The following is a 13,648-nucleotide window of genomic DNA, read 5'->3' as shown; positions in this document are numbered from 1 at the left end:
TCTGTATGTCTACTACATACATTGAGCAAGGCCTCTATTTTTAAATGCTACACATGAACAAAAGTCTAGACAACATAAAATTTATAGGAAAGGAAAAAAAATAAAATATTTCAGGAATTCTAGAAAAACTGAAGTCGTAAATGTGGTTCATGAATGATCAAGAACAAAGAAATAGGCTGTAGATTCCATTTTCACATAAGTAAAAAGCTGATATGAAACTGACAATGCTACATTATTTGCTATGGGACTGGAAAAGAAATTATTATAGATTGGAAAACACTGATGTTTGAGTATATTTGGAGGAGTTTGTAGAACCATACAAATACACTTGATCAGAGATTTTAGAACAAGAAATATGGTTATCCTCATTTCAGAGACATGATTTACCACTCGTAACCAAACCTCACTAAAAATAAAAGTATGGTAAATCAAAAAGTAGATATTGGCTGCCCACTAAATTGTCTGGAGATCAAAATATCACTAAATATTCACAAATTGATGGAGCATCTCTAGCTCTTCCTTTCAATTCAAAAAAACCCCACCCTTCAGTTCCTCAAACTCAGGTAGGTGTCAAGCAGTGGGAATGGCACGGGTACTGCCAGCTGTGGGAGCTGAGTGATTCTTCAGCCAGCACCCATACACTGGTAAAAATGAAAACACCTGCCCTGGAGAAAGGTGAGAAGCAGAAAATCCTGGGAAAGAAGATGTGACCAGGAGTGGCACAAACAGCTTTACACAAAGGAAAACCTGCCTGGGGTCCCAGGCTGGCTGCTAAAGCTGCAGGCTGCTTACTTCGCCTATGCAGAAGAGAGATCTCACCTGTTACAGCAGCAAACACTATTCACTCGAACTGCAGATTCCCTTTGCACAGTTTTCTACAGATGCTGCTTTTTAGTCCTTCTGCCTTCCATCCCTCTACTCTGCTGGGAGCAAGAGTTACTTCCAGGATTTTTACCCTTACTCTGCAGCCCTGCCATACCTCCTTCCCTCAGCTTCTAGAAATCTTAATGCCTTCCCTGCCTCTTTCCCCTATCCACGCTTCCCTAATCCCTCCTGTTACCCTCCCAAGCACTGTAGTTCTAGCTCCAGTACAAAAAAATAGGAAGGAAAAAGATCAAGATGAGACTTAAAAGACTGTAGGGAAAGAACAGGAGACCAAAAAGAGTTTTCTAGTAGAAGGAAGAGAAAGAAAGGTGAAAAAAATCATTAAAACCATGATGATAAGAAAGCAGAGAGGAAAAACAGGTAATGAGATCATTTGGAAGAGCAAGGCAGAAAAAAGTGGAGGAGTCGGTGGCAGAATACTTTCTTTCAGAGTCTGCCACTGGATTCAGCATTTCCAGGACTCATACCTCCTCTTTCTAGTAAAATTCAGCATAAGCCACTATATAAAATGTTTGTTTTCCTTCCTTCTAAAGATGAAGTGGCATGAAGGTTAACATTATTCCAATCAGTTCCCCTAGCTGAAAACACAGAGGTTTGTTCTGTATTGTTCCAACAGACAGGATTTGTTTTCTAACACCTTAACTTTAAAGCAGTAAAAGGTGCATTTTTAAAAAGTTATTGTCTTTTGTAAATCTGGAAAATCAAGCACTCTAGTTACCACTTTGTTCATAGACACCTTGCTACTTTTTTTTAATGGCTTGTTAAGCAGTCATTAACCTGCCTCCTAAACACTTTGCACTTTTTTTCATGTAAGCTGCATTTCCTTATACAGCTACTATCTAAAGGCAGAGGAAAAATAACAGAACTCTTATTTAGCCTTTTACTCCTAACTACATTTATAATCTTCCCAATTTATATATTGTCTGGATACAATATCTCCATAAAAGGAGGCAGCACAATATCTCATATTTAGGAACTGTAACAGTAAATAAACAATAATACACAATGGACAAGGCATTCTGACAGCATAAATTGTTGGGGAAATATTTTTCCATTTAGTTCATATTTCTTTTTCCATCATATATATCACAATCCTGAGAGGAGCAAGGCCAACAGAATTTGTACATATTCTCTGACCTTTCATTTAACAGTCTCCTGATAACAGCATAAACACAGTATCAGTTTTCTACAGTATATTATTCTACCATTGCCTATAGCTGCTTCACAACCTCTTTCCACCAATGAAAATGTATGCTCATATAGTTTAAAGATTACTTTATCTAGGAGACAGCTTAGGTCATTTATGGTCTTAAATATCTCTCCTTGGCAACGCAAAGGCACCATTCACTGTCATGCTTAAAATACAGCCCACAGAGAGTCTGCCTCTGTGTAAGAGCCTGCCCAGGATTGAGGGCGTGAGAGGTCCGGGGAAAACAAGCTCTGATGGTCACAAAACTAGAGATGCTTATCTAACAAATGCGTTTTCATACAGTTAGATGATATATCATTCATTTTTTCTCCAGTCTTTTGTATAACCATGCTGTGGTGCTCCACCTTTTCTTATCAAGGGATTGAAGAGGGCTAAGGGACATTCAGATGATCTTTATGTTATCTCAATATGTGGATTTTCCTGCTCCTGTAAATGCTAAGGTCTCTCTCGGTATATTTTTCTGCTGTAACATGGTGTCTTTTATTAGCCCCACTGATAAAGACAGAAAAACCAGCTATGTTTTGGGGCTATCAAGCTCTTAACTATGCTAATTCTTCTACAAAAATATACTATCACCTTAAAACCTTGCACATATAATACATTAAAACATTGCTCAATTTGAGAATGTTTTTTTCTGGAAAACATTGAATAGTTCTTTGGGATAATCTCCTGAGACAGAAGATATATCAAAACAATTTAACAGCTCTCATCTGTAATTTGAAGTATTCTTTATTTTAAAAGCTAGGGTTTATTTAAGGACATTCTTAATGTTCCCTAGCCTCAGTGGAACCAAAACTCTTCTTCTTTTGACTGCTTTTCTAAATTGGAGCCTCTGGATGTCTCTGCAGTCCTCTATAACTCAAACGTTTTCATTAGATATACGTATGAAAACACTGAAACAACTGGAACATTCCAACATGTTATAAGAAACTTCATTTTAAGAAGGTTTACAAGCAAGATTAAATTTGTAGTGCTTTAGGTCTAGCACCGCCAACATAGAATTCAAAGAAAACCATTCTGGTTTATATCCACCCTGTCATAAAGATTGGCTGAAAAACTGGGGGTGGCAGAGGGAAGAAAGGAAAAAAAAGAAAAGCTCACATTTTCTTTTGTCTTATCCCAGAGAGACATAGTCTCTATAAAGACTGTAAGGCAGGTGGGTGGGCATTCACAATCAGCTCTCTATCAGCTGGATTCAGGATTGCATCTGGTCCAGACAGGCAAAACATTGCTATCTTTGGGGCATTTCTGTGTATATGGAGACTAATGTTCTGATCTAAAAACCAGCAGGAAGATCCCCTTAGTGGCAAGATGCAGTCGCTAGCATTTACTGGTTGATGTTTCAAGGGAGGAATGATGGTTCTATAGTAAAATATAGTAAAGATCTTTTGGGGTCCTGGCACACTGTGTAGCACGAAAACACATTTGCAAAGGTAGCAAGTTATTTGTGCTAGCACTGGGCAGCTGTGCAGAGTATCTGTGAACCCAGCTTGGCACAGTGTCACTCAACCTGCCTAGAGGAAGGGGTTCCTTGCAGCTGCCCTGAGCTTTGCTCTGGAGGAAGCTGGCTGGTTGGTTGACTCTGGAATAGACCCCAAGAGTGATGTCATGTTTGCACAGATGACCAAGAAACTTGCTTCCAGGTTCACTTCAAAGCATTATTCTATCTGGCAATGCTTAATGCACTCCAAGGAGATCAATAGGTGATTCCTGAGTTCTTTTTAAGTGAAGAAAACTGGGTTATATATGAAGTAAACCGGAGCAAAACTCAGGGCTCTGGATTTACCCACAACTTTTAAAACACTATGCTTCAATAATCGTTTGAATAATCAAATGTCAATGGCAAAGGCCACCTTCACATAAAGTTTCAATGAAAACAGTATTTGAAGAAAGTGTGGTTGTAACGTTTTGCTTTTTCAAGCAGAACACGACTCTCTAGATGTGCTTGATATACATTCTTCCAAGATATCTTACATTTTACAGCTGTCTTAAGTGCTGAATGACACCACTCATGGATCAGAACTACTGAAAAATACGTAAATTAAGTCAATTCACATGCAATTTCTGACAATAAATAGAGAGTTTAAGATATGTATCTATACCATTCAAACTACAAGGAAATAAATTATGAACAATTATTATCAAGTAGAAGCTTTGGTTATGTTATTAAAAGAAAGATGCTGATGTATGCCAAAGTATGTCACAGTATGTGTTTTTATTATCTCCAGCCAGGCCACCTCCTGCCAAGTGGCAATGGATTGACTTCTCATGAACGAAGGAGGGTATTAATGACATGAATTTGGAAATTATTATATCAGCATTATATGCACATATGAATTATGAAATCAGACAACCAAACAGCATGCAGGTTAATTCCTGTTCCTAGGAAGCTTAGCTCAGGACCAGCTTCCAGTTGCCAGACACTGGCACTCTGATAAGAGGCAACACAGTAGAGACTTTGCAAACACCAGAAAATTTGGCAGTGTGCTAAAAAGCAGAACAGAGAAAACTTCATCTATAATCATGCCAGCTGGTGATGCTTGTCACAGCACTGTCTAAAGATGGATGCATTTCCCAAAGCTTTATTAAACTCTGGATTGGATTACTTAAAGCCCTTTTCCATTGAGGTAACAGGCCTTTTTGGAAAAATTTTTATCGGCTTCTACTAATAACACTTCCCAGCTTCCTCTTTATAGAACTCCTGCTCCTCCCCAGCCCTGGGGCAAGGAATTTTGCATTTATTTAAAGGATCTTCACTAGCCTTCTTTCTAAAATACATCTTCGATCAGAAGTCACCCTCGGGTATAGACAGCAATGAAGTACATGGAGTGCTACAAACCTTCCCAGTATCCTTTCTTGCAGAAATTAAAAGAAAGAATTCAAACATTTCTTTGTAGACATTCATCTTTATCCTGTACAGTGAAGATCTGAGTGAGCAGAAATAAATCTGGCATAGGTTTCCTGTGCTTAAAGCTTGTAGAACAAGTATGAAATCAAATGATGAGCACTATCTATCTCATTAGTTCATTTCCTTATGTAATAGTTACAGGTAACTAGTAAATTGGATACTGTGTCCTTGGGAAAAGACGTAACTTTGTTGAACTTTCAGATGGTTGCTGTATAAGGCTGAAAAAGTTATGTAGTAAAAAGTGTCATTCAATTACAACATTGCAGTCATTCAATACATTCTAGCTCTAGTAAATGTACATTTACCAAGCAAAATATCTCACAGAAAAGAATGCAGGCCCAAAGAAAGAATAAAGTCCAATGCAGACTTCATGGTACAAAAAAAATGTACTGAGTCATGAGTGGAAGAACATATGAAAATTAGGCCTGCTTGACTTTTTCCATGTCCTGAAGTGTTCTGTTTTGAATTTGGAACAGAGAGTCATTGAAAGCAAGAGGATTACAGTTGCAGAGCCAAGATATGAAGAGCAGGCCAACTCCATACATTTTGCCGAAATCCTGTAATTTCATTAATAATTAAAACAGAAGTTTGGTCCTTCATTAGGGAAAAAAGTGCCTGCTGTCTGTAGTACTTAAGTTGTTAAGATAGTCAAGCTGTCTGTTGCTGTGTCAGAGTTCCCAGAATGAAACGTGAAAGATAAAGAAAATGTCAAACTTTTTCTTTGAAAATAGAGAGGCTCCTTGTACTCTCATTTCTCTCTCTGCTAAGGAACCAAAAACTACGTATCTATTATTAAAGAAAACCTTGCAGATTCAGGAAGCAGAGACTTTTCAGATAAGTCTTACTTGGCACCTGTAATAATGGAAATCCCATTTGTAAAGCACCATCATCTCAGCCATCACACACCAATGCTTAGAGCAATGCCGTGTACTGGAAGTGATAACATGCACTTTAGAAATAGCTCTTCAAGCATGGCCAGATACAACAGAGTCAAATGGGGCACATCATGTGTATTATATTATCATCAGAAGGTATGCATAACATACTCCTAATCTTTAAGTCTCAGGTGTCTTCAGAAGCAATGTGAATTACATATTCAAGCACTTTTTTTTTCCTAAATAGACTTATCAGATGATAATCACAAGTTGTTTTTAGTGAAAAACCGTTGCATAACTGATTTCCACTGCTAGATAGATTTTAGGTCCTTTTAAAGATCTACCCTATTACTTTCTTATGTACTCTTTGTCAATGAAAAATTTTGCTGTTTCGGTTAAATGCTAATCGTACAGCTGCCAGACTCAAGAAACAGCTCTTTTCCAGCAACTTGCAGGGTAAATTTTGCATCTGGAATGTTACCTGTTGCTTTGACATGGCAATATTTCCCTGCTTCGTTTGACTGTGTTTTTATGCTCAGTTCAGCTTGAAGACTCAACACATCATCATCTGGCATCCATATGTGAATACAGATCAGAAACACTTTCAAAAACATTCATATGAAAAAGGAAAAGCTTAGGCAGGTGGATCAAGAGGCATACACAGAGTTAGTGACCCTATAGACTTAGGACACAACCTTGTGATTTCCTCCAAGATGAAGCCGTGGAGCAATCCCCCTGCTCCCAAGCAAAGCTTGTAGGCAGCCTGGAAACCTGCCGACCTGTCTACTTCTGCCCTCCCTTTTCTTCAAGTGTCAAACTTCCCTGACAGTACACCAGTTCCCACAAGATGTTATTAACTGCAAAGAGGCTTCTGAGAAGAAATAAGTGATTTTTAACACATGGCTGTGAAGGGAAAAAATTAATTTGAAAATTCTAGTGAAATACATATCTGATCAAACCAATTCATATTACAGTCTTATTCTTTCAAGCTTCATCCTTCCTCATATATTAGTGTTGTCACCTTTACCTCTTCTTGCACTGCACACAAAATTAGGCAAAGACATTGTCTTTTTAAAAAAATTGTTACATTTTATCATAACACATTTTATAGAAATCAGAGGATTTTTTGACCAACTGTAAGGAACAACTTGAGTATATGTGGGCACACAGGTAGGTATGTACTTACCTGTGACTCACCTCACTTTGAGTTCCACAAATCAGACACAACATAATAAAAACCAGACAATAAAATAAAGATATATAGAAATGTTCCTTGTTGGCATCACTGTGACCTTCTTGATTGTAGTTTTCCAGAAATCTAAGAACAGCAGCAAGATTTCATTATTGTGGCAGCTATAGGGGGCACAGTGTAGGTGTCTGCTAGCCCTGTGTTGTCATTTATGTCTCACCTGCCATTGGAGTCAGAAGCCTGTTGCCTGCAGGGTTCATGTCTCCAAGCACAGCCAAGGCTCCTCCAGTCCACGGGCAGATGTCTGAATGAACACAGTGTGCCTGTAACCTAAATACTGGCCATTCTTTCTCCAATACTATCAGAATAAAAAGTTTTTGTAGTATTTCAGAGTTCTCTGTGCCTCTTTGATGTCCATTCCCAGCATTCTCCTTCCATGGTCTTTCAGTGAAACCATGCCCCAGTCTTCATATTTATATCATCATCTGAACCAAAACAAACTGAGGACTTTTCTCCTTTAGATTTTTATCTCTCAACAAGAGGCATAAAATTTTCCTTTAATTGACATTTTGAACATGGTGTGCTCATTTCCAGCCCATCTGTTCTTCCCTCTTCCCAGAGTACAGCTGTGACTCCAGAGCTACATATTGCCTAAGCACGGGAAAACCAGCGAGCTTCGTTTGCTTGCAAATGATGGGTAAGTCTAAGCAGCATAACGCTGTGTCAGGGAGAGATACCAAAGCAAACTTGTAATAGATTAACATGAGTATTGAAAACAGCATTCCCTGCATATTCCCTGCTGTATTATTTATAGCCAACACTGTTGTACTGCTTTCAGGACTCAAGCCAGCATCTAAGAGCTACTATCTGCACATGCAACTGTGCTGAATTAACATGCCCAGCTCAGCTGCATCAATGGAGTTTAAAACTAATCCCACAGAGACAGTAACTTGAATGCCAGCTGATTATATGTAAAGATAAGTGTCTCTGCATCTCCTGTTTTCACTGATTAATACTACAATCATGGGACCCCTCAGCACTTTCTACTCTTTCTTTACTTCCCCAACCTGTAGCATATGCAGGCTGTCCAGCATCCCGCTGGCTCAGCAGATCCCTATTAACCATCCTCAGGTCTCTGCAGAGGCAGTTTGGATGAACTGTAGTATTCCAAGTTTCATCAGCACAGCCATAATTTTCTCCCTCGTTTTACCTGAGTATCTACATTATCACATCCTTCAAGAAAATGCTGCCCACCCTGCGGGCAGTGGATTCCAGCCTGGAGTATTAAATTGTAGGGTTTTTGAGACAAGCTTCCTGAAGTTTAGGAACTTCATGGACTTTCTGCATCAAGGCATTCTGAATTTTTTTCCACAAAGACAGCAGTTGTCTCTTGTAGCATTTTCCATATCTTAGCATTTGCAACAGAAAAGGCACTCTGCAAAATGGTAGTGACCTGCTTTATTAGCATAAAGACCCTACAGAATTAATTATCTGTAAATTTGCTGGCAAGGCAGTGCCAGCAACCTCAAAAGTAGATCACCAATAAGCTCAAATGAGAATTTCCCCTGAACCATGGAAAATCTACTCAGTACCTTGGTACATTTAGTCACACATAAAAACCAACCCAGGATCGTGGGATCACTCTAGTCTGATGATGCCAATATACTATGCAGATATTATAATCCTCATCACGTTCACTCAGCAAGCAGCATCCACCCTGCCTTTCTGATTCATGGCATGCTATAAACACAAACTTGCTCATCAGTCTGTTTTCTCTGGTATCTTTTGGGGCATCTTTTTACTCTTCGTAAGTAGACTCTTCCCAAGTCTAGAGCATGCTGTGAACACACAGTAAATCCAGACAAAAGGCCACAGGGGCCTAGAGGCAGACAGATCTATTGCATCTGTGTGGCTTCTTGTTCACATTGTGACTTCAGCCTCATCTAACAAGTATATTTCTTGTGAGCACACGTTCAAGATGACATTTTCATGTGTCTTGAAACTGAAAGACTTCTTTCTCTAATTGCACTGATTAATTTTAGGATGACAAACTACTCTATCTTGCTAATATACAGAGATGAAAGCCTAGGTATTAATTTGGTCAGAATTAAGTGGTGTAACATCTCTGCAACCCACTAGTATATATCTTTCAAATCTCATATGTTAAGACCCAGTTGTTAGATTCCTTACGCTTATTCCCTCTTCCCCAGGACCTGGTTCTTATACATGCACCCCTAGAGCCCATCCAAAGCAGAGGTCCTCTGTCATTTCCAGCCACATTTCTCTAACATCTAGCATGCCTTGGGGCTTTCTTAAAGCAATAATAACTAATACAAATTAGGATTAACCAAATCTGGTGCTTTCTTCTATGAGTTTTTTCTTCTGGACACAGATTCTCACTATCATGTAATTGTAACTATTCTGAACACTACATTTCAATTCTATGAGGTCATACTGTTCATAGATTTGATATAATGCCAAGTATTTATACAGTTGTTCTTAATTCATGCTGAAAAAAACCCCAAGGCTCTTAGACTGTGAGGGTCTCAGTGAAACAAGGTTTAGATCCAACAAAAGCTCAAGATTAAAATCAGCCATAACCTTACCAGAACAGAGTTATGCAGCATTTGTGACAATCTTGAGATTACTTTCTCAGTTCACAGCTTTATTCTGATTAGTAAGTTTTCATTGTGCCTGTGGCATTGTCTTTCTGGAAAAGCAAGAGATGATTGTGGCTTATTGCAAATGCATTAGGTAAAGCTTGCAACAGGCTGTCAAGGAGAAAAAGCAAAATAAAAAAGGAAAGTAGAATATTTATATTATAGTAATATTACTCATGACATTACAACTCCTGCTGTATCAGCATTTTTACTGTAAATGACTGTCTAGGGTTTGTAATTCAGTTGTCACATTTATTTCTGCCCTGAGGCAACATCTTAGAACGGTTTTTAGATTTATCTAAATATTTAAACAAAAACACACATTTCATGTGGTTTTGTCAGTCAGCTCACTGTGAAAGCCATTGTAAAATAAATACAATATTAAAAATGGATATACTTAAAATCTACTCAACAGTTTGATGACACATGCTTTAGTCATTTATACAAAGGCAGAGGACCTCCATTATTTTATGTCACTTTGAAGAGTAAGGCTGGGAGAAAAACAGAATTTTTCTGAGATTTCAGTCTGGCATTTGTCAGAACCATTTTACCGTAGCTGGGGAAAAATACTCTGAACTGGAAAAGTTATCAGCCATGTTAGCTATGGGGTTAGCAATTGGCACATGGCAGCTGTTCCAGCAGGTGCTTCACCAGAGCCATGAGCAGTGCCTCACTTGCAGCAGTACACCGTCACTGCCAGGCTGCGTCACTGGTGGCTGCGTTACACCCGCTTGTAACATGGCTGGAGGCAGTCACTGGGTTTCATTATAATCACCAGCAACTTGTTTGTGAGTTAATGTAATATATTTCTGGCACACTGCTCTCCTCCTGAGGCAATTTTATATTTTCTGGACTGTGGTTTTCTGAAATTCCTTTTATGACAATTGCACTGGCTTCCAAAAGCAAGGACAATAGTAATTATCTAATTGGAAAACTACATTTGTACTCATTACCCTTTGTTATTTCAGTTAGGAAGTAAACTAGAAATTAAGATTTGTGCTTGGATTCAGAGAATGGCCAATTTTTTTTACTACTAGAATCCAATCACTTTCAGACTGGTTGTTTAAAGAAGCATACCCAGCTTGTGCTGGACAGCTTGGGCTGTCTTTCTAAGGCTGGTTTGAACTTTTTCATAACTTATCAAATGAATATTAAAAAAAAACCTATACTTGAAAAGCATTACACTTTATAGAGGGAATAAATTTAGGAGTTGTATGTTTAGAATCTTCCTCCTACGGTCACTAAATAAGACCTTCCCAGTTCCTAAACTTCATTTGGATCCTAACACCCAGAGTCAAAGCTTTTTATAAAAGTCTAATGTTGGCTATACCCATACTGGCACTCACTCTAGCCAGACGCTCCTCTGGTCACAGCCAGAGCCAGAGGAAGGCAAAGCCTCTCTGGTGAAGAAGCTGAGCACAGCATCATGGCAGCAGCACCCCCGGCCAAGCAGCCAAACATGCACCCCAGCAGTGCCTGTCACCCTGGCCCCGGTCCAGCAGCGGCTGCGTGTGGACCCTCACAGCCACACCTTCCACATAGCCACCATCCCCCCGCCCCTGTTCCACAGTACAGGCAGGCAGCCATGCAGTACATATACAATAAACCCGGGGTAGCACTGAAACATACATGCTGACATTATTTTTGCCATACTTGAAAGTTATTGCTCTTTGGCTCCTGATTGAATCTGGATGACTTCTCAGAGAAGCTCACCGGGACAATTTGCTCAGCTCGCTCTGCCTGCCCTGCTGCAGGGACAATAGCTCCCAGGCAGCCACACAAACCTTTCAAAATAACACAACAAATTCTGCTTTGGCCATCTGTCCATGGAATCAGATTAAAGTGTTTTTAGAGAAAATAATTCTTTGCCTTATTTTTATTATTATTCTTATTCATTCCATATTCCCTCTCCTGAGCCAGAGACAATGGTTTCAAAACAAACAAAAAAAAACCTCTCTCCAAGCCATCAAATAAAGCTTTAATCCTTAAACTAACAGTGTAATTATAAATCCATATTCCATAGAAATGTTCCCAACTAGCTACCACTGTCAATAGTAAATAATTCATGTGGAGAGGCTCTAATGGCAAAGCAGTTAAAAGCTCTTCACAGCAGACAGCAGGATAACAGTGTAATTCAAGGCCAGAAGTGAGGAATGTTTGATTCTCATGCGATTTCCCCACTGACAAACTGCAAAGAAAATTCCATGGGTCTTCCTGCTAGAGGAAATGTGCTCAGTGGAATAAGAGCATGGGCAAGATGTTTAAGCACAAATATATTACAGGCAGCTAAAACGAGCTCTGTCTAGCACTGTGCTACATGATGCTTCCTGGAACAAACCTGGGGAAAGTTCTATGAATGAGAATTTCCCTTCGCTCGCATCAGGGACTACATAGGAGTATCTGGCATGGCATGGCTGGGGAGAAGTGCTGCAAGGAACTTACCCCCATTTCTTCGTTCTCTGCCTCCCCACAGAGGAAGGTGAGAGTCCTGTTGTCATGGTTTAACCTCAGCTGACAACCAAGCATCACACAGCCGCTTGCTCACTCCCTCTCACCCAGACAGATGGGGAGGACAATTGGAAAGAAATGTAAAACTCAAGGGTTGAGATAAGAACGATTTAATAGGTAAAGCAAAAGCCACGCATACAATCAAAGTAAAACAAGGAATTCATTCACTGCTTCCCACGGGCAGGCAGGTGTTCAGCCATCCCCAGGAAAGCCGAGCTCCATCATGTGTAACGGTTACTTGCGAAGACAAAAGCCATAATGCCAGATGTCCCCCCTTCCTTCTTCTTCCCTCAGCTTATATACTTAGCATGACGTCATATGGTATGGAACATCCCTTTGGCCAGTTCAGGTCAGCTGCCCTGGTTGTGTCCCCTCCCAGTTTCCCGTGCCCCTCCAGCCCTCTCACTGGCAGGGCCCGAGAAACTGAAAAGTACTTGATTTAGTATAAACATCACCAGCAACAACTAAAAACGTCAGTGTGCTATCAACATTGTTCTCACACCAAATCCAAAACACAGCACTGCACCAGCTACTAGGAAGAAAATTAACCCTATCCCAGCTGAAACCAGGACACCTGTGTTGAGCCAGATGACGAAGATATGGCAGGCACCAGCCCTGCGTATCTGAACCCTGCCTCGTCCTGCAGGGCACAGCATGACATGGACAGGAGAAGGATTGAGAAGCAGTGGAAATGGAGTGGAAAGACCTGCTTTCCAGGAGTAGCAGCAAAAATAAACACATTCATAAGTAAAGCTGCTTGCAAACATCTTGCATTTAGTACTGGCCAGTTGTCTAGTCCTGTTGTAGTGACACCATCCTCCAGGTAAGCAGACTGCCAGCACTTGAGGTCTAGCTGTCCTCCCAGTGTGCCAGGTTAGGTATGGAGAGCCAGGACAGGTATAGTACACAATTGTAACTGCCCTATGGCAGACGAACAAGTCACTGTTATTCTTAAACCTTGAAATCAGCAGGAACCCTTTGGTATTCAGTGCTGCAAAAAGTCAGGACCTTAATCTGTCTGCCTCAAATTAAAACTCTGTTTCTAAACCCTCCTTTATTACAAGCTTTGGCATCCTCAGTATTTTCTGTTTGAAAGAACCTACATCATCTGGCACATCTGAGAAAAAAGTCAAATGTAAATTGAGCACATTGTACAAGCTTAAGGCAATAACAAACAAAAAGTGCTCTTTAAAAGTCACAAAACATTACCTACAAAGTCGCTTATTACATTGCTTTAGTCTCACCAGACATATATTTCACACTGCTATTTCATTAATGTTCTCCAGATGAAGTTGTACAATCAGCAGAAAACCATTAGAGACAAAGTATTGCTGCGCTAAATTGCTTGTTTGCTCTTCCTGCTTGTCTCCAAGCTATAGATTTTTATCTTTCTTTTTTCCATTCCTGAAGACT

The 13,648-nt window shown here is 39.7% G+C and overlaps 1 long non-coding RNA gene across 1 annotated transcript in view; it reads right to left on the bottom strand.

The window, feature by feature from the left end:
• LOC114014995 (uncharacterized) overlaps positions 1–13,648 on the bottom strand; it is a 104,804-nt gene that overhangs the window by 60,966 nt on the left and 30,190 nt on the right. The window lies entirely within an intron of this gene.

The sequence above is a fragment of the Falco cherrug genome, chromosome 4 (genome assembly GCF_023634085.1).
Source record: "Falco cherrug isolate bFalChe1 chromosome 4, bFalChe1.pri, whole genome shotgun sequence".
Lineage (NCBI taxonomy): Eukaryota > Metazoa > Chordata > Aves > Falconiformes > Falconidae > Falco > Falco cherrug.
Note: the sequence above shows the minus strand (reverse complement) of the source record. Positions and strands in the feature narration are given on the sequence as shown.